General features: G+C 42.6%; 1 protein-coding gene across 6 annotated transcripts in view; it reads right to left on the bottom strand.

Annotated features, from left to right (window-relative positions):
• The window catches only part of LOC126473637 (kinase D-interacting substrate of 220 kDa), a 383,513-nt gene that overhangs the window by 107,027 nt on the left and 250,830 nt on the right, over positions 1-25,656 (bottom strand). Inside the window, exon 1 of one of the 6 annotated variants that reach the window (XM_050100884.1) lies at positions 21,190-21,207. The exons of the other annotated variants lie outside the window; for them this stretch is intronic. The gene's annotated coding sequence lies outside the window, so the exon portion shown is untranslated. Of the gene's footprint in view, positions 1-21,189; positions 21,208-25,656 lie in introns of those variants that run through there. 6 annotated transcript variants of the gene reach the window in all.

Genomic DNA, 25,656 nt, shown 5'->3' with positions numbered 1-25,656 from the left:
AAGACACTGTCCATTCTGTTCAACTGCTCTTCCAGGTCCTTTGCTGTCTCTGACAAAATTACAATGTCATCGGCAAACGTCAAAGTTTTTATTTCTTCTCCGTGGATTTTAATTCCTACTCCAAGTTTATTTTTTGTTTCCTTTGTTGCGTGCTCAATATACAGATTGAATAACGTCGTGGACAGGCTACAACCCTGTCCCACTCCCTTCCCAACTGCTGCTTCCCTTTCATACCCCTCGACTCTTATAACCAGCATCTGGTTTCTGTACAAACTGTAAATAGCTTTTGGCCCCCTGTATTTGACGCCTGCAGCCTTCAGAATTTGAAAGCGAGTATTCCAGTCAACACTGTCAAAAGTTTTCTCTAAGTGTACACATGCTAGAAACGTAGGTTTGCCTTTCCTTAATCTATCTTCTAAGGTAACTCGTTGGATTAGTATTGCCTCACGTGTTCCAACATTTCTACGGAATCCAAACAGATGTTCCCCCAGGTCGGTTTCTATCAGTTTTTCCGTTCTCCTGTAAAGAATCTGTGTTAGTATGTTGCTGCCGTGACTTACTAAACTGACAGTTTGGTGATTTTCACACCTGTCAACACCTGCTTTCTTTGGGATGGAATTGTTATATTCTTCTTGAAGTCTGATGGTATTTCGCCTTTCACATACATCTTGCTCACCAGATGGTAGAATTTTGCCAGGGCTGGTTCTTGCAAAGTTATTAACAATAACATCTGATAACGATATTTTACGTACGTGAAGAGATAAACAATGTTTTGACAGATAAAAAGATTAATATCTTTTGACGAGTCTCTTGGACTTCCCAAAATCACTAACGGTAACTTCAATGTGGTACACAGCCGAAGTACCGGTACTTGCTTTCTCATCATACAGATCAAGTAAGAACATATAGGCAGATGATGATGATCGAACGTGGCCGTGTTAGTATCCTTCACAGTCATGGAACGTTATATACATTAATGGATGATTGCATAAAAAATAAAAGTTATCATCGATACCCCGTTTGTTTTAGCACAACGTCTGGGTAAGTGGACACGAAGAAAGGAAAAGCTCATCTGCCTGCAAGGGAAGGTTATAAATCAACTCACTGCGTTGGAGAAATTGTCCTTTTTGGCAGTATGCCTGCAAAAGCGATCATTTGCGGAACTTTCCTCAAGCGAGTAATGATGTACTGTTCCATAGCGTGACATAATTATTTACCTGGATGAAATTATTACTTATTCTGAGAGAAAGCAGAAATTGTGCTAACTGTAAGACAAGCTGCGAAGATATTTAGAACGCTAGAGCATGAATAATCCGCCGACGACTTCAGCCATTGAGCAGAACTGTTTTATGGGTACTTTGATTGGTGTAGTCGTCGGTCTTCAACGGTTCCTTGCATAACAGCCCCAGAAACTTCAGTGAGAGACGTTACAAAATAGATTAACTTCAGAATTCCGAGAGCGCTCGCCCCGTGAACAGTCGACCAAGGTATTACTTCGCCCCGCACACATCTCGCGAAATGACCACAATGAGAAAAATCAGAGGTATTAGAAATTAGATCAAACATGGAGGTTAACTGACTGCCGTTCTTCACGAGCACCATTCGTAAATGAAACAAGGAAAAAAAGGGGGGAGGAAAAATGATAACGGCACCAGAAGTACTCACCGCCACACACGTACGTCATTTGTAGTTGTAATAACGCAAGTGAGGGAAGTGTTCTCGATTACTTCTGTCCTTGGCAATCGACATCTTTGCATACAAGTGCCCACATGATCGATATACTGAAACACACAGCGCTTTCGATGTTTGCAGTACACAAAAGAATACATTACTCTCCTTAAAAACTCATTTACATGTCGTTCGGATCAGCATTTTAACTGTTTGAAAAAAAAAACCAATCTTTTTTTACATGTCTTTGTTGTAGAGCACCAGCCCAAAGGAACTTACAACAGGAATGGAATTTGTCGTCGGTCGCAAATTAGTAACGCCACTGTTGCTAAGAAACAGAATGCAGTGGCTGCTAACTATTTTTACTTTCAAAAACAATACTCTTATAATAGCTCTGCATTGTCACGTAAAGTGATCTGCCACTGTCACGATAGAACGGAGCGACGAAGATGGAAGGAAGACTGAGGTTTAACGACCTGTTGTAAGGTACCCCTTCTGTTCAAGAAACATTTTATTTCCATGTTTTCCAGTTTCACCGTTTTGTATAGCGCCTGCAGATATCTTGTAGCATTCTGTGGGTACAGCGATACTGCAGAATGCACACGATGTCAGTTCCCACATTGGCTGAAGGAGCCAGTGGACCATATGACGTTGACAGTGTACGGTAGTATGAGGCGCTGTGGTTGGACTTGAGAATACCCATTACGTTAGCAGCGAGTTATGAAGGACAAGCTAAGTTATTCTCGTGCGAAGCAGGTGATATTGCTTAATAAATATTTGCTAATAAAAGTCGCTTTTTCCAATACAGATATTAGGAGAAGCCTACAAGTCGTAAGTACTTTCTTAAAACAATATTACAACGCAAAAACCAATCATTCAATAAGTGAATGAATAACGCTCAAGCTACCGAAAACATAGGACGGCTACGGAATATCAGCCGGCCGAGGTGGCCGGGCGGTTCTAGGCGCTAAAGTCGCAGGTTCTCATCCTGCCTCGGGCATGGATGTGTGAGATATCCTTAGGTTAGTTAGGTTTACGTAGTTCTAAGTTCTAGGGGACTGATGACCTCAGAAGTTAAGTCCCATAGTGCTAAGAGCCGTTTGAACGAAATATCAGGTGTAAGTGCGAGGTACAACCTGCGTGCCACATACGTCACTCGCCAATAGTATGCCTTCCGATCTAGTTCCGTTGTAGGGCCATGCTTTCAGGAACATGTTAGTTCTCAGTTAATCATTATTAACTGTGTCAATATTATCAGTTTATGGTATTTAATAAAGAAATACATCATAACGACATACCATTTAAACGTTATCTCGAATAATACAGATTCTCACTTCATCTCTTAGAATCAAGGAAGCAGAACTGCACTTTACAGAGTTCTCGACGGCGCTGATGCTGCTTCTGCGAGGGACATAAACTTCTAGAGCTTCTCAGCAAAACAGGTAGAAAGAATCCTACACGGCGACTCACGAAGGTAGTCCAAGGACGGATTGCTTAATCTCCGCAGAATTCGGATGGAAAAGCATACCAGGCATTCTGTACGTCTACGGACGCACAGGTTAAACTGAAGAGAATTCTGGAGGTTTAGTAATAGTTGGTGGTTCTTGCACCGTCGACGGCGTTGTCAGTTGTGACGTAGCACAAAATCGGATGGGTGAAGGTTGAATAAAGATATCGATTGTATCCTTACAAAAAATGGCGATTCGAACCGCCGGTCTTCTGAATGCGAGTCCAGTTTCAAACCACCGCGCTCGGTGGGGGCGAAGTCAAAACGGCACGTCATCATCTTTTAACAGGGAATAACATGCCGAAAGAAATACGGACACAGCTAGCATTCCGTTCTACACACACTTGTCCTGCGTTACAGTGACAAAGCTGACAGTGGTAACAAACCACATGAATGAGGGCGAGGTTTTCTTGTATCGTAACAGCCTCGAAAAACAAAGTTTTCTAGTAGGGTTCGGCCACTATATAAACAACGATGTGAGATGAGAAAAGTGGAATGTGTAATGTCCCAAGCAATAATCCTGCAACGTAAAGCACCATAGTGGTCCCATTTCCATTCCAGGACTAGTCTTTCATACTGTCGTTCGAGTCTGGTGAGAAAATAAGCTGTAGGCGCTCTTGTAATCGCCATATTTGTTTACTATAGGCATAGTGTTTAACACAATGAATAACATCAGTCCAGTAGCTAGTGAAAGACTTCGGGCGAATGTTATACGGATCGTGTAACAACGAAAGATTGATTTCTGTCACGTCTTTATCGGAAGGGAACTAGAGCCTCGCCTGTAATGAACTCGATCTTCAACCTTACTGCTCACAACGCTCGAACACACACAAGCCTATCTGAAAGAGGGAAGGAGGAAAAAAAGAAGAGTTTTACCCAAATGCAGAGGAGAATTCTCACAAAAACGTATTTCTTCGCAGACAAAGAGCCGTAAGACGAAAACTGGGGGGCTGAATGAGCCACTTTTCCAGCGCCCCATTCTTTTATAAAAGGGTCAAGAGAACTAGCTAGACTGCAGTCAAGCAACCTTAACTCGGAATTGAAGTTTCCGCTTTTTTAACGACTGATTGCAAGCGCAAACGCAATCGTTGCTTTCTTTACAAAGAACTAATCTGAACACGTTGGTTGTACTGTCGGGAAAAAAATGCTTATTCCGATAGCGGGATAACTGTGTGTAATCCACGGCCCCTGTTGTGATGAGCAAGGGAGTATAATAAAAGGAAGGTATGCTAGGGCGACATCTGGATCTTTGCTGACCGAGCACTGTTCCGTTCGGAAAATACTGAGGGAAGAAAACGGCTTTGGCCTTCCTACAGCCATTTTTTTACACGTAGTTACTGTGCGAAAATACCTTTGCAGGTACGGTATCTAGTATACCAGTGGTTTCATGGCAAAACAATGACATTTATTAACCACTGACCTCTAGCGGCCATCTCCAGTTCTAGGTTTTCGAAAAACACATGTTTCGCGCCTTTCATAGCTTTGGGGTTTCGATGTAGTTATTGCTTCTTATGAGCTCCGCTGTCTGTAAGTTGTTTGTAATCACACCGTTCAGATGGCGTCTGTTTTTTGTTGATTGTAACTAGTATGTGTCTTTAAATCGAAGTTTTGTGTACCACATGTCATTGCTACGATTTATCAAGACTGTGCGAATCAAGACTATCGTGTGTGGTTTGTAACCACAGGCAAAAAGGGTCTAATCATCTATATCTACATCTACATCAGCCCTTTCCAGCCATGGAATCTGCGTGCGGCTGAACTTATCACTGGCATCCTGTATCAGCCACTGGATGATTTAACAAGTGACCAGAAGTCAGAACCTCCGACAGTGACTGCGAAAGTGAAATGGTGGTACCGCACGATTTAGCATTTTCTTCTCGTAACTAGTTGGTGGCAGCATAAAGCTAAGCGAAATTAACCAGAAAGATATAATTGTTCTAAAGGAGTTTAGACCTAGTGTCATTGCAGGGCTTGCGGGGGGCATCGACGTGTTCGCCGCCAGCTTCAAATAATCGCACTATTCACCACAAGTCATTTGTGGAAACTACAGAAAATTTACAAAAGGATGTCTAGATGAGACCTGAAGTCCGATTCTCGTAATTTTGTACGCATTGGACAAGTGCACTGCCTCGCTCGGTTCTGTTGCGAGGATGGCAAGACTTCCGCTGGCACAGTGACAAAAGAACATACGGCGGTTATTATGTCGTCCTAATTGTAATCTCCGCCGGTAAAACAAGAGTAAGCAATAATCGATGTGAGCACTTCTGCGGAAGCGGCAAGGGAACAGCGCGACAGTGGGTAGGTATCGCCTGTTAAGTCAGCATTTGTGACTCCTATATGCGAGCAAACAGCGACTTATTATATTGTATGTACTGCTGCTTTTTTAGCTGCCTACAAGTAAAGTGAAGGACGTATCGCCTTGCGTATATCAGCAATCGCATCTAGCACTTCTCAATATTGACACAGTCGACCAAGTCCTACTTCACTGGACTTCGAACAAGCTGTCGGTCGTGTCCCAGCTACAAGCCTCAAACGCGATAGGACATTACTTCCCTCCCGTCGGTCTGTTTATTGGTGTACTTTGAAAGTCACTGATCGTAGTCGCCCCAGTCCATACAGTTTACCGAGTCGTATTCCACTTCACACATTTGCTCACAAATAAGACATGGATACGAATTTTATCAACAGACGTTACTCAGTCATAAAAGCTGAGCGGTTTAGCGGTTTGATATGAGTTTATCCACTTCCCCAATGACTCATTAACGTCGGAAGTAAGGAATGAGTTATAACTAGACTTCATAGATCCACCAACGGCGTCATTAGTGGATAGTCGGAAGAAGATCTGAACTTTACTTTCCCGACTGTTATTCCACTATCTAAAGAACTGCATTTCTTCACTCTATGGTCTTTAATGATTAATTGTAGTCCCCGAGAGACTGAATAGAACTGTGTGTTCAAAAATGGTTCTGAGCACTATGAGACTTAACATCTATGGTCATCAGTCCCCTAGAACTTAGAACTACTTAAACCTAACTAACCTAAGGACATCACACAACACCCAGTCATCACGAGGCAGAGAAAATCCCTGATCCCGCCGGGAATCGAACCCGGGAACCCGGGCGCGGGAAGCGAGAACGCTACCGCACGACCACGAGCTGGGGACAGAACTGTGTGTCTCGCGTTTTTGAACTTGCCCATCCACACTTCAAGAAAGTTGTGCTGCTGATACATGTCTAAGCCTGCGTAATTTCCAGAAGATATGATGACGGTACATTTGGCGCTTAATGTCGGAGATAATTATGATGCACGATGTATGCAACGATGGACTGATTGTCTTTGGTTATACTGTTTGCTCGTTGGCAAGATATACAGACATTAACAAAATGGTTTTGTGTCAATAAAAGGGCGTAGTTTACGAATTCTAGTTGACGCTCCTGCGGGCTATCTATGTCATTAGTTTTCTCGCGGATACTGAAGTTGTGAGCCAATCCATTGGTTCGCGCTAGGTGTACGAAAATCTCATGCAACTACCCGGGAAATCCATCATTGTCATGACGGTCAACAGCAGCTTTCAACGAACAAATATATCTTATAACGTAACATACATTACCAACTAATGAACGGAGAGAGCTACAACAGGTGAGGTAGTGGACAAGATTATGAAATGAGACACTACAAATAGGAGATGATGTTTGTCACTTGTCCAACAAAATAAATATAACGATGGCAGAAGTCAAGAGGATATAAAACGTCAACTGCCAGATAGCAATCGAACCCAGGGACTTTCGATTTATAGTGCAAAGCTTATACGAGCAGCCATGAAGTTTTTGAAAAAATGTGATACTAACGCTAGCGTTTGTGAAAATTGCAACCCCTAAACAGAATGGCACGAATGAATCCAAAACTCGGAGATGATGTGTAGAATAAGGCACTAGCGGTATGTTGGTAACTGCAGAGAGATGGCGCTAACGCAGCAGCGCCATTTTATTTGTGACTGGAGCATCAGTATTACACTGAGTCTGTGAAAAGTCATCGAACAAAGTTGAGACGCGCAAGGAAATGCAATTTGCCTCGTGGATGTCAAACGATTTAGTAATATCAAGTGCCGGAGTACGAACGGGGAAGATATTCGGTCTCTAGGAAACGTGTTTATCAAACAATCTTTGTCACACTTTACACCGCAATAGCTACGCGGACGCCTTCGCTGCCGTGTAATATTTCCGCGCGAGTCTTGCTTCATTCTGCCGTACTGTCTTAAAAGATACAGCGGTGACGAAATCTGTCATCCTACAATGTTGCACGACAGTGAGGTCAAATACCACTTGAGGTGGTTGGATAAAGCATGCGGTTTCGGCTGCGCGAGACGCGGTGAAAGGCAGAGAAGTACAGAGAGGCTGGCTTGCAGTGCAGGCGGCAGGCACGTGTGTGCTGCGGTGTTTACGTGGCACGTCCGCGCTGACGTCACCGCTAGAGCTAATTTCCGCAGCGGCGGAGCACACTGCAACTTGCCGCTCTGCCCAACCACGGATGGCGAAGTCAGCAAGCCCACGTCCTGCTGCGCCGTAACAAGCACCTGTATCTAAATTCCTGAATGACTGAGCTTTAAACTAATCTCCAACTTTGTACCACTTCTTTCATCGAAATATCTGTCGAGTGTGATTTTCAGAATGTCTTCAGTACCTCGGTGAGACCAATTTCTCGTTTATGGTATACTACTTTTAGGGAAAAAAAGAGTAGGCCAACTTTCACGAATTATGAGCTGCTTGAAACTTCCTGGTAAATGAACACCATGTGCTGGACCGGGATTCAAACCTGGAACCTTTGTCTTACGCGGACAAGAGCTCTACCCACTGAGCTATCACCGAGCGAGGTGGCGCAGTGGCTAGCACACTGGACTCGCATTCGGGAGGACGACAGTTCAATCCCGCGTCCGGCCATCCTGATTTAGGTTTTCCGTAATTTCCCTAAATCGCTTCAGGCAAATGCCGGGATGGTTCTTTTAAAAGGGCACGGCCGACTTCCTTCCTCTTCCTTCCCTAATTCTATGAGACCGATGACCTCGCTGTCTGGTGTCCTCCCCCAAAAACAACCAACGACTGAGCTATCCAGGAGCAACGCACGAGCCGCTCTCACCTTCCTAATACCGCCAGCAGTATCTGGCGCGGTTTCTAACAAATACAATTTGAAAAGGACCAGACACTATAACCTACCCACCACCTTCTTCGCAACGCAATTATGGTCAGTATAGAATTGTAGATTTCAGAACAGCCGTTTAAAGCCTTGTGTCCCAAGTCCACTTTTTGTAATTCCATGGCAACATTACCTAATTACGGCAATCGCACCGAATCACGACTTCGACAAATTATTTTTGCTTTCATTCTGAAGTCGGATGGTCTCCCAGTATCCACAAATGTCCGACACCAAACGGGTGCAAAGTCGAGAAAGTCATCCTGTTTGAATGTTGGTGTACTGCATTTCAGATACGGAATCGGAAACCAGATCGGAATTTGTCAATATGAGTTTGTGTAGCTACCTAAAACCACATATAGGATGGCCACTGTACTACACTGACGCCCGGTAACATTTGCAATACCCCGTTAACATTCGCAGTACCAGGGGGGGGGGGGGGGGGGCAGGGTGTGTTTTATGCCCACCTTTCGAAAATATTGTAATCTAGTAAGTTGCTTTATATTTTATAACTCTGAAAAATATTTCCTGTTTTTAATGAATCCTGCTACCAGATTCCATAAATGTTTTAAATTTTTCAGTTAAGCTTGACCCACAAATGTAGATGTCATTTTTCCCAATGAATGTCATTTTCAATATTTTCAGGTCCAGGACCTTACTTAAACGTCAACATCTCTTTAGAAAGTACGTCGTGAGTAAACGTAAGCGACAGTTAATGAATTTTGCATTTTTTAGATTTTTTGTATTGGTCATTTATTACCCCCTTCCTCGTATTGGACGTTATTGAAAGTGCGGCGATGTTTCTAAAAGTGTGCCAAAAAACATTTTCCATGTCCGAGACCCTACTTACACATCAGTACCTCTTTAAAAAGTATATTGCTAATACCTCTTTAAAAAGTATGTTGTTAATATAAGTCAACAACAATTAACGAATTTTGTTTTTCTTTAATTTTTTATTGTAAACGTACTCGACACCCCTTCCGTAGCGCGCGTCAATGAAAATGTGTTTGGACCGCTACGGTTAATCACTCGCGTAGATTCCATCCGTGTCCGGAGCATCTTCCTGTCATACAAGTTACTGAGCTTGCGCACACGGACAGATCTCAATACTAACCCACTGCAGAATTACAATCGCACTTCCCAAGCCGCCGTGCGGTATGTCGTGGAGGGTGAATAGTGTACCAATCTCAAACCCCAGCCCCCTCCCCCTCCTCCTGTTACAATCACAGATTTTACATGTGAAGAAAGACTGTTTGTACCGCTCTGCATGGACCCGGATTTCTCTAATTTTAGCATCGCGGTCATTACACGAAATGTATGTTGGAGCAAAAACAGCAGAACTTTCTTTATCCGGGTCTCATTAATCGGAATCTCAAGCTCTAGTTTCTTAGTACACTAACTGCACAGTGTTCGATAATTCAAAAATACAAGCGTCAACAATCGATGAGGATCATCATTAATTTGAATCTGCCCAACCGCCGTACACGGATCCTGGCACGGTATCAGTTGAAAAGTTAATACTGAGTAGTACACAAAACCCGGCTGTCACAAATGGTACCAAAGAGGAAGAATGTAGTAGTGTTCACGGACAAAAGGTTAGATATATTGCATAGGATGGATAAGGGATAATAGTTGAAAAATAGTGTTGATGAATTTTGCGTTTAAAGTCAACGGTGTAGAGGAAGAACACGAAGGAAGCTGATGACATGTTCAGGGTTTCCTGCAGGCACAGTTCTGCTGCTGTGGGGGTGACAGCTGTGTTACAATGTGCGAGTGAATTGGCGCCGCAACTAGAAATGTACCCCAAAGTTGAAGTATGAGGAACAGTACGATTCTGGTGGGCGAAACGTCGAGAATGCACACAGATTCACCGTGACGTACCGGCGATATATGGACCAATTGCTGAGTCGCGTCAAGCCGAAGTAAAATGGCGCCGACAATCTGACCGAGATCGCAAGGACGTGGGTGATCCTGTTCGGAATGTCCAGATCTTGAACCATGCGTTTTCCATTTGTTTGACAAGCTGAAAGAACGGGCGACGAGGAAAGAGATTTTCTTGTAACTATGCTGAAAAACAGTCTCAGTCATCTACGTCCTCTGAAGTGTAGTGTACAGTGATGGGGAGCTCGTGAATGAGTCGTTCAAATGAACGCTTCACTCCAGTGAAGTGTGAACTAACCACTCAATTTCAATAAACTGGTACTTCAAACTCTTCACAGATAGCACACTCCACACTTTTTTTCTAGTTCACTCACTCTCTTCCCCTCCCACTACATCGGAGCTGCGTCACTCATTCTCCCTTCACTTCAGTCCTCCCTCTACTGCCTGTCGACGAATCGCGCGGCGAAATACTCTTAGAACAACAGTTGCACTTTGCTTTCCCATCACCTAAATCGGCGAAGAAACCCCAAATGTCACTACTTTTACGCGATCGCGAGTTGCTAGCCATTGTATAAGCGTGAATAAACACAAAAACTGCTTTCCGAATAAAATAAAGAGGGATTTTACCTGAAATAGTACTAATGACTACAGGTGACAGTTTACGTTTTGAATTTTGAGGGTTATTACTCTCAACAAAAATAAAATCTACAGGAAAACTTCTGAATAATTACTTAAGGTAGGTATATAGACTTCGTGACAGTGGTAAACATACTCATTCTATTTTGTAGTTTTCAGTCCACGAATAGAACAAATAAGGTTTGACTTGGCAGATAAAGACTTTTTTGGGCGTTTCGTGAGAAAATGTCGAGCTTCATTAAACGTAATACCTTCTTTATATGTGACAGGCTTCTCTGTTTATCTTTCCTTTGTCCCCTTCGACCATGCTCCGTTTAAGTTAACACAGACGCTATAAGTGTGTAAAACTTTGCGTGCGCGTTACTGCATAGTTCGGCCATCTGTTGGTAAAATTATGAAGTATTACGAAGCTTTATTGTACGAGCGAGGCGATGCCAGCGTAGCCGCGGCTGAGCGGCGAACTGGGCAACTTCGCCAGGCTTCCGTACTTCATGAATGAGCTACTTCATTTGAACGTTTCACGGCAAAGAGTGAAATGAATGAAGTAGTTCACGGGAATGAACGAGTTCGACCCATCTCTAGTAGTGTAGCATTCAATAAATGTTACATGGCCTTCCACAATAATGTGTACCCTACTTCTTGAAGACCTCTTGAACATCAATGTACAGAGGGCACAGTGTTTTTTCTTCCTTCAATATCCGCCCAAAAACGTGTGAGAAAATAATTTGTTTCTTTACGGTATTGTTTCGGATTATCCACATGTTCGCTAACACGGAGGCCTACGGTCTCACCAAGTCCGGGTAAACGAGTTCCACTGTACTATGTTTCTTCACTCATTTTACAATGTTCTCAAAATTGTGCAAGTGTCTCAGCATTGTAACGTCTCCCACTACGATTTCTTGTTGATGTCCGTGACACTCTCGCGCTGACGTAACAAACCCGTGACGAATCGTGTAGCTTTTCTTTGAATCTTTTCCTTTACTTCCGTTCTCCAACTTGATGAGGGTCAGACCACGACGAACAAGACTCGATAACTGGTCGTATGCGGGTTTCGTGCGTGAATTACACTTCCTCAGATTTCTTTCAACAAATCTCATTCTAGAATTTCCTTTCCCAACAACGATATTTATGCGGTTAATTCCACACACGAAAACTTTTCTCTCAAAGGTTTCTTTGAGCTGGATTGAATCTTAATGCTGAAGATTTCGCAACGCACCCACATACTGAGAAGATATATTTTAATACAATTTTGGCGGTAGGAACGAAATACCGTGGGTAGGCGAAATGGCATACGCCGCCTGCGAGCTAAGATGAACATTCCGACCGGGATATTTTGTCTCGGTCTCCGCAGGGAGGAAGAGCCCAATCCCGGGCGCCAGCCGATGCCGAAGCGCGCGTATAAACACGGAGCAGCCGTCCCAAGGCAACGCACTTCGGCGAGCTCGCGTTCCAAACAGTTCTTATCTTTTTCACGAACATCCAGGCGGCCGGCGCGCCATACAAGACGCGCATAAAAGCTAGATATTAAACAGCGCGACATTAAAAACACGGGCCCCAAACACAATGGCTGTAAAAAGCTTTTATTTCTGAGCTGCAGATAAAAAAAGGAGGAGCAGGAAGGAGAGAGAAAGGGAGGAGCAAGAAGGCGGCTGGCGAGAGGCGAGATTAGAAAACCGGGAGGGGGGGAATGCGAGATGGTGGCAGGCGTGGAGGCGGAGGTTGAAGTTGAGGTGGACGCAACCTCCCTGAGAACACACAGGTATACGTCACTGGCGGCAGCCGCTCGCCATCCGGTTGGGTACATCTCTACACACGCATTCACTGCGGTAGCAGCAACACCGACTCAAAGGAAGGCCTCGGCGCTTGTTCGTGGCGTCACGTCAGCTAGGCACGGCGAACGCCAGGTCTGTTGCAGGCATACTCATAATGGTGGTGTCGCCCTCTCTGACACAGGAAAATGTGAAACTATTGGCGGTAATTGACCAACAGACATTGTTCTGAGAAATTTCTGCAATCAATTAATTGTGCAATTCATTACACTTCTTAACAAATAGTGTACTCCTGAACTTAAATTTCCATCTGTTTTAAGGACTGACATACAGAAACAACTTCATGGTCCAGCAGCAACAGAATTCGTGCTTCTTTACCTTATTTGTAAATCTGAGGAAGTTACGTTTGTACTGGGTTGCTTTTACAAGAAACTGTGAACATATTGGTGCTCTTCTTTAGGTACTTGGTTGACTATGGGGTGAGGAGCACTGAATGTTAATGAAATATCTTGCGATTGTACACGTTGGGGGAGGGGGTGGGGGACAGAAGAAGAGGCAAAAGAGAGATACTTGTTTTATCGAATAAATTTTTTTTATCTTATAAAGTTTCTCCTTTCAGTTGCAAGAGGGGAATATTTATCTTTTCTAATGTGCATGTTTAAAAAAGTTTAAGCTCAGTAGTATTTTCGATGTATGAAGCTATTTTGTTTCCTGTTTAGAATTCCTTTCGTTGAAAACGACTGTAATCTAACGACTGGCAACAGTTGGACATTTACACATGTAAATTGGTTCACATTTCCAGTGACGATGTCAAACGACAATAAATAAATAAATAAAAGAAACTAGTTCATTATAAGGGGGTTGGGGTAAGTTTCGATAGCAAAATGGATCAAGTAAATATAGTTACTTGAATGTAAAATTTCCGAAGCTTGCAATGGGGCAAAGCATCTTCTCAATTTGATCTACGTTTGTTTGACAGGATTCAGTAATACAGAACTATGATCTTCGCTTGTAGCTTTACGATAGTAAGAAAATCTTTCATCTAAATAAAATTGCAGAATCCAAAACAATACCAAACATTTTGTCCAAAAATAAGAAATTTATAGTGATGAGCACGCCCAGGCGTTTCTGCCTGCAACAGACCTGGCGTTCGCCGTGCCTAGCTGACGTGACGTCACGAACAAGCGCCGAGGCCTTCCTTTGAGTCGGTGTTGGTAGCAGCCGGGATAGAATTAGATTAGTCAAAGGTTCAGATAAGAAGAGGTAAGACAATGCTCTTCTGTGCCCTGAAGAGAAAAAAAAATTAGAGCAGACAGTGTTGAAAGTGTGGACCCACATAGGGACACTAAATGTAAAAAGTTCCAGTCTTACCTATAAATTAAGATATCTTTAATACCTAAATAGATCTAAAGGGCTACACAAAACCATTTTTCATACACAATACGTAAACGTAGCTGTCTCCTCAAAGAATGGCGTTGGGTCCTACACTGTTTGTAAATTACAAGGGGCGTAATGCAACATATTTTTTTTCGCAAAGCAGGTTGGTTCAATTCATAATTCCAATATACCATCTCACTCTCCTATTTTTCCAACATAATTTCCTTCAACGCGACGGCTTCACTCTGCTCTACTGGGTGTCTGTATGCCCGCATGACAACTCTACTGTTCGACATTCGACTTCGGAGCTGACGTCTGGCTGCATCGTAAACTCCCCATCATACACATACTGCATCCTTCACTGAAGCAAACAGATGGAAGTCGGATATTGCGAGGTCCGGGCTGCATGGTGGACGAGGAAGAACAGTCCAACGAAGGTTGGTGAGCTCTTCTCGGGCGCGGACTTGGGTAAGGCCTTGCGCTGTCATCGAAAAGGAGAAATTCGTTTGAAGTTTTGTGGCGACGAACACACTGCAGGAGTCACAGCTGTGTGCAATCGGCCGTCACGCGGCAGATCGGACAGTGTGCACGACATTGCTGTGATTGTGACAGACGCTTCGCCCAGCAACTCGCCGAGCTTTTGTTCGCTGCAGGATATCCGCACACTTTCTGCAAGCGCCTACTAATATCTGAAATGCTCTGCTTTGTCACCAAAAGAAACTCAATGACAGTTCTCTGCTTGCAACGCACCTCCATCACGCCCCACGTTCTGAAGGCTACGAACAGCGCGCCACCTACCGGAACTTTTTTTGAAGTAGCTGAAGTGAGGATATCCCATATGTCACACAATAAATGCCGCATTTTTTCAACCCAAATTGATGGAGATAAAGTGTGCTGCATTACTTATCAAACGCCCTTCGTAAATTGATGATCACCATCACTTGAGTTTTGAGCTCAGCAACGTTAAGTGTTAAATAACGGATTGAATGACCTGTGTTTCACCTGATTATGCAAATACAAGTCACCTTTTTGTCCGAGCTCGCTTTAGCACATTTGTGCTGTCATGAATGGGTCATATTTTGTTCATATATGGAAAATACATGCTTTGTCGAATAATTACTGAGCGAAAATTTAGGCTTAAACCGCTTTACAATTATTATAGTCGTAAGGTCATCTCCAGAAAGTTTTTGTAGGTCATTTTTTTCTGTAAATGTTTGTACAGGGTAGTCAGAAAAAATCTCAAAAGCCTGTAAGAGTGTTGCAGGGGAGGTTGTGCTGAGAAATAATTGGTACAAAAGAATCAATACGTTGTGAGTTAGTAAGCACTGAACTTAGACAATCAGGTCGTCGGCCGCGCAAATTGAAGCACTTGCATGTGTTGGTTCAAATGGCTCTAAGCACTATGGAACTTAATATCTGAGGTCATCAGTCCCCTAGAACTTAGAACTACTTAAACCTAACTAACCTAAGGACATCACACACATCCATGCCCGAGGCAGGATTCGAACCTGCGACCGTAACAGCAGAGCGGTTCCGGACTGAAGCGCCTAGAACCGCTCGGTCACAGCTGCCGACTTGCATGTGTTAAAACACAGTAATGCACAGCCACCCGTGGGTCCGCGAGTTACCACTCGTTCAAATACTCATTACCAGTTAAAATGTGTCTTTTTCGGAAGCGATAACATTAACCCAGATAAGGGAAAGCTACGTCTGTTCGGTTTGAGGAAACCAAACAAAGAAGATATTTCGCGACACCGACTCTTGGCAGGTTGCTTGAATTTGTGCGCGCAACGACGTGATTGGCCAACTTCAATGCTAATTAAGTCGGAATCGGTGCAGGGTATCGAATTTCTTTCTTAATAATTATTTTTCAGCCAGCCTACCATGCGGCAACCTTACAAGCTTCTCAAGCTGTTTCTGACCATCCTGTATAAGTCATTATAGGAAGACATGCGATTCTAGAAAAAGAGGAATTGGTTAATGTCAAATATCAATTTGATTGTTACGAAGTTTTTCCTAAAAAAGGGTTTGTCTGGAGTGTAGCCTTGTACGAATGTGAAACATTGGACGATAACAAGTTCAGAAAAGAAGAAAACAGAAGTTTCTGCTTGTGCATTAGATACGTAGAATAGATGAATGCCGGCTGCGGTGGTCTCGCGGTTCTAGGCGCTCAGTCCGGAACCGCGCGGCTGCTACGGTCGCAGGTTCGAATCCTGCCTCGGGCATGGATGTGTGTGATGTCCTTAGGTTAGTTAGGTTTAAGTAGCTCTAAGTTCTAGGGGACTGGTGACCACAGATGTTAAGTCCCATAGTGCTCAGAGCCATTTGAACCATTTTGAATAGATGAATAGGTATTAACTCGAACTGGGCAGGAAAAAATTAAGATACAAGTTTACCAAAGGAAGGGACAGGACACATCCTTGGGTACCGTAGAAGGAGACTAGGAGATGAATACCACAAGCACATTCAAACTCATGTAGGTTGCAGTAGTTATTAAGAGACGAAGAGACTTGCATAAGAGGGACTAACGTCGAGAACTGCATTAAACCAGTGTTAAGAGTAATTTCGTTGGAAGGCAATGAGAAACACTTGCAAGTATTGGAAGACAATGAGAAAAATTTGCAAGTAATCAAAAAATATCGTCTGGAAATATTTTCACGCAACGTAATTACTGTTAAAAATAAGTGAACTCTCCAAGTAACTTCTAAAAACACATTAGTTACAGATCAAGCTATGTGACCATTTAGAGAAGTTTTTACCATACCTAACCTTCTGTGGACTGAAGTAATGATTATAATAGATATAAAATGTTTTAGGTCTCATTTTTGCCAGTAATTATTCCATAAAATATGCTGTATTTTCCAGATATGAATAACGCTTTACCCACTGACTACGGCACAAATAAGCTGAAACATGTTTGATCAAACTGAAGATTTGTTGTTTACATACTAAGCCGGGCCCAATTCCCATAATTTATACTAATGAAGAAAGCTGGTACGATTTAGCGAACAGAGTCAAGTTTTCCAAAATTATCCCGAGTTGCAGACCGTATCATGTTGTAAAAAAACTGCACCAATTATTCGGTAACTATTGCAAGTGTATTTCTTAAGGATACATAATACTGATACCTTCAGTAGGTAATATTGACAACCTGGGTGTATAAACTGATGTCCTGGATATGTAAAACTGGTAACCTGATAAAAGCCACGTGCAACAGTGGCCGACGTCCTAAAATAAAGATATACTAAAAGCTATTTATAATACTGACAAATGCTGACCGTGAGCATTATATCAAAACCTACAAACAATAACAAGAGTGCGGAGCGCAATAATAAAATCAGCGGTTTATGTCAGTGACGCCGAAAAGAAACAGCCCGTGACATATTATATAAATTAAAAAATTCTAAAGGCCAAGTAGAGCATGCCTCCACAAGGAAATTAAGCACCTGTCGGACCGATCAGAATATCAAGGCTGAAACAAAAATAAAGGTCGTAGTAAGTCAGATGAGACATCCATCACATTGCGATACCTCCCATCACACTAAATTAGCTGGTGGACAAGATTTCGACCAATGTTTCAAGGGCAGTGAATCGGGGCAACGCGAAAGTAGTTCGCAAAGTTCCTTTTCGAAATGGTGTCAACAGCGACAGAATTAAAAAGTGGTCCGATAAAGGTCTATGCCAACGATTCAAACACGTAGCTCTGTTCAGCATACTCTGACAGTGTGTGGGGAGCTTTTTTTCATCGTTTTACGAAGGTTTGGGCAACGGAGACAATACACTGCGAGAACGATATCAGTTTGCAGCTTCTCTGGCATGCGGAATCTTTCCATTAATACCCATGTACGTACGACAAGAATGGCCTATGCAGTACGTAAGCTAGAAAAGAAACTTCGACAGATACTTCTTGAGAGTCTTACAGTATAAGTAACTAAATATTGATGTGGAAAAGAATGAATTCACTGAAAATAGCCAGCCGGAGTGGCCGAGTGGTTCTAGGCGCTACGGTCGCAGGTTCGAATCCTGCCTCGAGCATGGATGTGTGTGATGTCCTTAGGTTAGTTAGGTTTAAGTAGTTCTAAGTTCTAGGGGACTGATGACCTCAGAAGTTAAGCCCCATAGTGCTCAGAGCCATTTGAACTGAAAATACTGGTAACTGCAGAAAGAATTGCTAAAAATTGGCCAGAGTAGCAGGAAATTGATATTACACAAGAACAGCAGCACCTAGGCGTATGTAATAAGGATTGAAAATGGTATGCGGAACTGCTTAAGTAATAGATTTCGATGCTGTAGAACTTTGCAAAATACTCGCCGCCTGGCGTGCGCATTAAATGTTATCAGGTTTGTAGAGGCAGCATTTGTTCATTGTTTATTACGCATCCATCATTTTAAACGAAAAGTAGTAACAACATAGTTCTTTTTCTTCTTCATTTTGCTCACATGTAAATTTGCTTAAAATGTAGTTTGCTTGTGCCAGCGCATAATTAATTGACTATTCCCACCTGATGAAGATCCCTTTGCAGTTTACTGTAGCGACTTTAAAATCTGCTACTGCGACGCGACATACATCAAATCAAACACTGGCAGTGTATCGCACAGAACACGTTGAAACAGGAGCGCAAATCAGCACTTTCACTATCTGTGACAGCAGACGACAAGCTCCGCATAATATGCCTTTATCAGATAGCTGTGTTTGGCAACTGCATCCTTCTGAGCGAAAGATAAGTACATGAATCAGCAGTGAGAAGGAAAGCGCTACGTTTTGTTCTGTAAACCCGTAACGTGTTTGACAGGAAGATACAATTTAAACCAGATATTCCAAATAAATTATAACGTACTATGAGTACCACATTTCAAACATTCTTCGAAAGGTAACGGTATATCTAAGTTGGACTGAGAGAGAGAGAGAGAGAGAGAGAGAGAGAAGGGGGGGGGGGGGGGGCATGCACTATACATTCTTCTTGGTCTACCCTTATTCAAACGAGACTCGTGTGAACAATTAGCTGAAAAAGCTCGAGGCGCATTGTACATTATGCTAGTCGTTGTGCTCTCAAGAAACTAGGTTCTTTTACTATTTAAGACGTAAACTCGAGTAAATTAAAGGTTGTATTCAGTCTGTTAGTGTTTTGCAAGTCTGGAGAATAAAAAGATTTCAGAGAAACACTGAACTACAATTGTGAGTTCCTCGGGTCACCCTGAGGTGGTAAGCACAGTTGATAGCCGTTAAAACATTCTCTGTTGAGTACAGTCCAGCGTTGTACAGATCCGTACAAGCCTGGACTTATAACGGGTCTCTAAAGAACATGCGACTAATAACAGAAGTGGTAGACGTACACTTTATTTCACGAGACGCTGTGAAGAAAATGTAAACCATTTTAAACAAAACATCGCTTTTCTGGCCGCGTTATTTGACGATATCATCATCAGTTTCCATTAAATCAACGAATTTTTGTCTGTTACGAAAAGACAACCGAAGTATGAGTCGTAATGGCACAATAGTAAGTCGTCGGCTCGTCTATGTCCAATAGAGGAAGGTATATGACAGTTCTTTTTTCCGAAGTAACAATTATGGCTGCAGTTTGCAACCGACGCAGGAGATAACTTAAAAAGTTCTTAGGGCATCTATTCTAAAGCATTTTATATCCACATGTAGTGAGTGTTAGAACGACCCAGATAAAGGAATGGCTGACAGCTTAATGATATCCTCTAGGGTGGGTAAGTGAATATGATGCACATCCTGCGTGATCTCACGTGTGAAAGCTCCGCAAAGAACCGATATGCTCATCGAAAAACAAAAAAAAAAACGACGGAGCCTGCATTTAAGACACAGTAGTAAACGACTCTGCCACTTCCAAAGTTGCGTTTCATCGAATGTTCATAGGGTCAAAACAAGGAAAATTTTGTTGGATATTAAAACAATTTTATCCCCTTCCATTCCCAAATAATATAAAGAGAAAACGAAATATAACTATGTAAAAGTATTCAGTGCCATGACCTCAAAATTACTCTAGTGAAGACTAACGGATATTGAGATGTGAGAGGCACATTAGCTGCTGCGGCAACAACAGTTGTTAAACGAGATCTCGTTATTTCAACCACAACGAAAGTTTCGAATGGTTCAAATGGCTTTGAGCACTATGAAACTTAACATCTGAGGTCATCAGTCGCCTAGAACTTAGAACTACTTAAACCTAACTAACCTAAGGACATTACACACATCCATGCCGAGACAGGATTCGAACCTGCGACCGTAGCGGTCGCGCGGTTCCGGGCTGAACCGCCTAGAACCACTCGGCCACAGAGGCCGGCAAAGTTTCGAATGTTTTGACGAAAATGGAAGAGATACTGCTTAGCAGATATGGGTGTACCGCGTGCATATAAAAAATGATAAGACACACCACCCTTGCTTAATCCATTCCCCGCTAGAAGATAAAGAAACGCTGTATTTACGAGTGTTCGATTTCGTCGCCGTGTTTCGTTTTATCTGCAGGAGGAGAAGGGACAAAAACATGCAATACTGCAGCTCTTTTCTTTAGAAAATCTTAACACGGCAAATTTCACGGCCAAGCTACTTAAACTACTGGAATTCCACAAATTGTTGGCCTTCAGTACGCTACGTTTCTGATAAGGAAATTCACAGAGCATTTACCTCAAGGTTATTTGTCTCCAAACAACACAATATTTGCACAGGTGCGAATTATTAATAGTTGAAAATTGTCAATTCTGGCTTGGCAGAGAACATTTTTACTACAGTTATTTCCCCCCCAAAAATATGTTTTCTTCCGGAGACGCTCACAACTACGTTTTTATTCGCGGAAAGGCACGCCCCGCTGAAAGTTTCTCAACGCGCGTCAAACACTAATTAGATTCAGCGCAGTTAATGTTTCAATTTCGAGCTTTAATGGCGAATGTCGGACTACGAAAGTCCAAAGTTAATTAATTTATAAGGAAATTACTTGCGCCGGGATGTGAATCTTAGTGGCTAATTTAAATGCATAAGACTTTCGCTCTCTCCACGGATAGCGGAGCAAAGCGTTAAAACTCCCGCGCGGGAACAAGTGCGGTGACCCCAGCCCTGCGACACCGGCGACCTGGCGAGAAGCGCCGCGTCATCCGCGCTATATGCACGCAAAGCTGCAGCTCCAGTCTTCGTTGTAGACTTACTGTTAAAGTCGACGCTTCTTCACACCGTCCTTGGGTGCAACGAGTTGAAACAGAGTGCGGTGACGGACTACACGCATGCGAGGCGCCAGACGAACAAAGTCGGTCGCTGCCGTCATCGTTTGTATCCGCTTTCCGTAGATAAGTAAAGCGACGCTGCAGCCATCTGGCGTCGTCATCCTGAGCTACGCCTTGACAGCAGACGCGCGTTCCCGCAACGCGCTATTCGCGCCCGGATTTTTTAAAAGCTTCTCACTTAGACGCGTTTCAAGAACATGTCCAAGATGTTGAAAGCGAAAGAAACACGCAAACTGATTACGAGAATCCTCGAGCATAAAAAACTGTTTGAATCGTTATTGTAATTCCAAAACTAAGCTAGTGTCATGCTGGCGTTTTAAAGTTAAAATATTTGAAAAAGTGTTTTTAATGTCATTTATTACCTCTCTTTCACTCTCTTGGAAACAATTCGTTCATTACTTTTATCCTTATGCTATCGCGAAAACTTGATCGGGATTTCTGCGTCTTCATGCGGCTACAGAGAAAAACAATTTGGTTCTTTCTGCTTCTAAAGATTAACACTAGCGTATGAAGTTCATAAATCTACCATGCGAGTACGGAGGTTTTCCCACACTATTGAATTAATGTACATTTTCGTTTGTTTCCTGTACACGAATAACGGGTTTATAATATCGCTTCGAAACATTTATTTCGGTCTGTCTCGTTATCGAAGTTTCTGTCTTTGTAGTGGAATGGACGTCGTTGTGATTCGGTTTTATTTAATCCACAAGGAGCGTTGCATTATGAGAATTACGGCAATTTTGAACTCAGCATATGTTTCAACCATGGCTTTACATCAATAGTCCCACTTTTCTATGTAATGGATTAACTAACGCCTTCGCTGTCATGTATGATCAAGGTCTCAACATTCGAACCTTCCTTTTTCTTCTTGGAAATGGGGCTAGCCAAATGTTGCATGTCACACAGTTTGTTCGTATCATACTCGCGTGGTAACAGCGGAAGCACACGCGCTAGAAAAACACGAGCCGTAATTTACAAGTTACAAACTGTCCAACTTGTTCAAATTTTACTGACAGATGACATTCAAAATTCGGCAAAGGTGTTTTTGAATTAAATCTGTAATTTATATGCGTGCGCTAAAGTATTACAAATATGAAGCATTATCGAATATCGTGAGGATAATATTGCACAAAAACGAGCTCAATCGATGACTAAATTTTGTGTACGTTCGTAATGTAAAAGACGCGTATAAACTGCTCAGCAAAAGTTTTGCACTACGTGAGTATCTGCGATCGTCGGTATAGATTCAAGAGCAGCATGGAAGGAAAGTGTAAGGCTTACAAAAAGAGAGAAGAAACAAACTTTTACTGTGAAATAAAAACAAAGCAATAACCGAAAGAAGCACACTTCAGTACCATGTTGCCTCCCTCCGTGCATTTTAGCGTGCTTCGATCCTCCTGGGCATGCTGTCGACAAAGTGGTCAAAGGAAGAAAGGAAGATCAGAGTTTAACGAGCTGTCGACACCGAGACGGAGTACAGGCTCCGATTGTTTCAACATGGGGAAGGAAATCACCCGTAATATTTAAAACAAACCATTCCAGCATTTTCCCGAAGCGACTTAGGAAAATAACGGAAAACCCAAATCAAGGATGGTCGCCCTCAAATTAATCTCAATAGCGATGACAGGCGTCCCACATCCGTACATGTTTCGACCCGAAACATTGTATATTGTGTATTAAACCGGGGACCTAGAAACGACGCCGGCCGCGGTGGTCTAGCGGTTCTGGCGCTGCAGTCCGGAACCGCAGGACTGCTACGGTCGCAGGTTCGAATCCTGCCTCGGGCATGGGTGTGTGTGATGTCCTTAGGTTAGTTAGGTTTAAGTAGTTCTGAGTTCTAGGGGACTTATGACCTAAGTAGTTGAGTCCCATAGTGCTCAGAGCCATTTGAACCATTTGAACCTAGAAACGACGGAGAGGCTTCGTCTCCCCATAGCCCTCAGTGGTTCACAACACTACAACAGGGCACAGCAGTCCACCCACTCCACTGCCGCCCCACATCGAACACAGATTTATTGAGCGGGTCGGCCCCCAGTGGACCACCGGGAACGTCTCATACCAGACGAGTGTAGCCCCAAACGTTTGCGTGGTAGAATAATTATCATATACGCGCACGTGGAGACAGTGTTTGCGCAGCAATCGCAGACACAGTGTAACTGAGGCGGAATAGAGGGAACCAGCCCGCATTCGACGAGGTAGATGGAAAACCGCCTTATCAAGACATATAATAATTACAGTTGAGCATTCTGAACATCACGAAGCCTGGTACTTCAATACACCATGTTGTCATATGTTAACTCTTTTGATATGTGACTATATGGTGCACTCATTGACTTTTTATAAGACCTACTGATGATCAGAATGCTTAGCTGGAATTGCTATACGTCTTCACGAAGCTGTTGGCTAATTAATGAAATCTGAAGATAACAATGAAGTGCTGAAACGGGTAATGTGAACACGTTAAGTTTTAAGCACTCTTCAACGTTATAAATTTTAACATAAATATTTAAAAGGTCGCGTACTTCCGTTTTTGATAATATGTCAAATTTTTAAAACGAGCAGCATTGCCCCGATCATGATTGGACACACAGAGCACTCCCTGAACAACACGGAAATCCAGCTTTATATATATATCACAGGTTTCAAATTTATTAAGTGATTTTATAGTGTTTTCAACGCTGATTTCGAGAAAAATAGTGAAAAAATTCCATCACGTACAGTTATTTCACAAACTGCTTGTCTAGTTTTAGCTTTTTTCGATATTTCAGCACTGTAGTGACCTTGAATTTTGGTTTTTAGGATCTCCATAAACTGTTATTTAACCGTATTTATTCTAGATATACGTAAAATAGAGAGTAATTAGGAGAAACCAGCAGTATTTTCATGACAGTGCCTGTCTGTCGCGCTGCCCCTTCCCCCGCGATCACCAAGTAGTGAGCTTTTGTTATTGTCCTTCAGTTCACAGTACCTCTCCACTCTGTGCTGTTCACGTGGTGTTGTTACTAGCGCTTTAAAGTAGTGACTGTTTTCTTGTGTTGTGAAGTTGTTTTTATAGACAATGGACAGTGGCTACCAGAGGATGCATAAATTCGCCAGACTGCTTCTGCTACATTTGTGGTAACTATACCGTTAAAAAGCAGCAAAGAAACATTTCCGATTTTATTGAAAAAGTATATTTCGCCCATTTTGGTATAAACTTAGGCGATCAAGATAAGTCTTGGGCCCCACACAAAGTTTGTTCAGTGTGTGTTGAAGAACTGAGGCAATGGTCTCAACGTAAACAGCAGTCCTTACGTATTGGGATGCCAATGGTTTTGAGGGAGCCCAAAAATCATAGTGACGACTTCTATTTTTGTTCTTGCAACGTACGAGGTCTCAATTTGAAAAACAAAAAGGATATTTCTTACCCTGACATTCAATCCGCCATTCGCCCTGTTCCTCATGGACCTGAAGTACCAATACCATCTCCTCCAGATTCTTTGGGTGATATAGATGATCATGAGCAATTGCCTGAGCAAGGTGATAGTGAAGAAGACAGAGATTGCTACGATCCTGGCACAACCGATCCCATTCCATTCTCACAATCTGAACTGAACGTTTTAGTTAGAGACCTAGGCCTTTCTAAAGAATCGGCAGAGGTTTTAGGATCTAGATTGAAAGATAAACATATGTTGACTCCGGATCATCCTTTTCTTGGTATCTATCGAGGGAAAAGGAGTCTTTATCTTTCTTCTCTCAAGAAGGTGACCTGGTGTTTTGCAGTGATGTTCCTGGACTTACGGCACGTTTCAAAATAGAATATGCTCCTGATGAGGGGGGGGACTTTTTACTGATAGTTCAAAAAGAACTCTTAAAGCAGTACATCTACACAATGGCATTAAGTATGCTTCTATACCAGTCGGACACTCGGTTCACTTAAAAGAATGTTACGGAAACCTTTAACTGGTTTTAAGCAAACTCTGCTGTTCAGACCACAAATGGACACTATGTGGCGATCTAAAAGTGATTTCAATGCTGCTTGGTCAACAAAGTGGCTATACAAAGTTCCCTTGCTTTCTCTGTGAATAGGGCAGTAGAGACATAAAGCAGCACTACATATAAAAAGCTTGGCCCTTGAGAAAAACCTTACAGGTAGGGGTTAAAAATGTTAAGAAGAAAAGCTTTGTGGATCCCAAAAAGGTGTTACTTCCACCACTTCACATTAAGTTGGGGCTGATGAAACAATTTGTCAAGGCATTGGCAAAAGAAGGGGAGTGTTTCTGATATCTTTGTGGACAGTTTCCTGGTTTATCCGAGGCAAAGCTAAAGGAAGGAATCTTTGTCGGACCAGGCATTAAAAAACTAATGACAGATTCCAACATTGTGGACAAAATGGAAACAAAAAAAGGCTGC

Source organism: Schistocerca serialis, chromosome 1 (assembly GCF_023864345.2).
Source record: "Schistocerca serialis cubense isolate TAMUIC-IGC-003099 chromosome 1, iqSchSeri2.2, whole genome shotgun sequence".
NCBI classification, from domain to species: domain Eukaryota; kingdom Metazoa; phylum Arthropoda; class Insecta; order Orthoptera; family Acrididae; genus Schistocerca; species Schistocerca serialis.
This window is presented reverse-complemented; position numbering and strand designations above follow the sequence as displayed.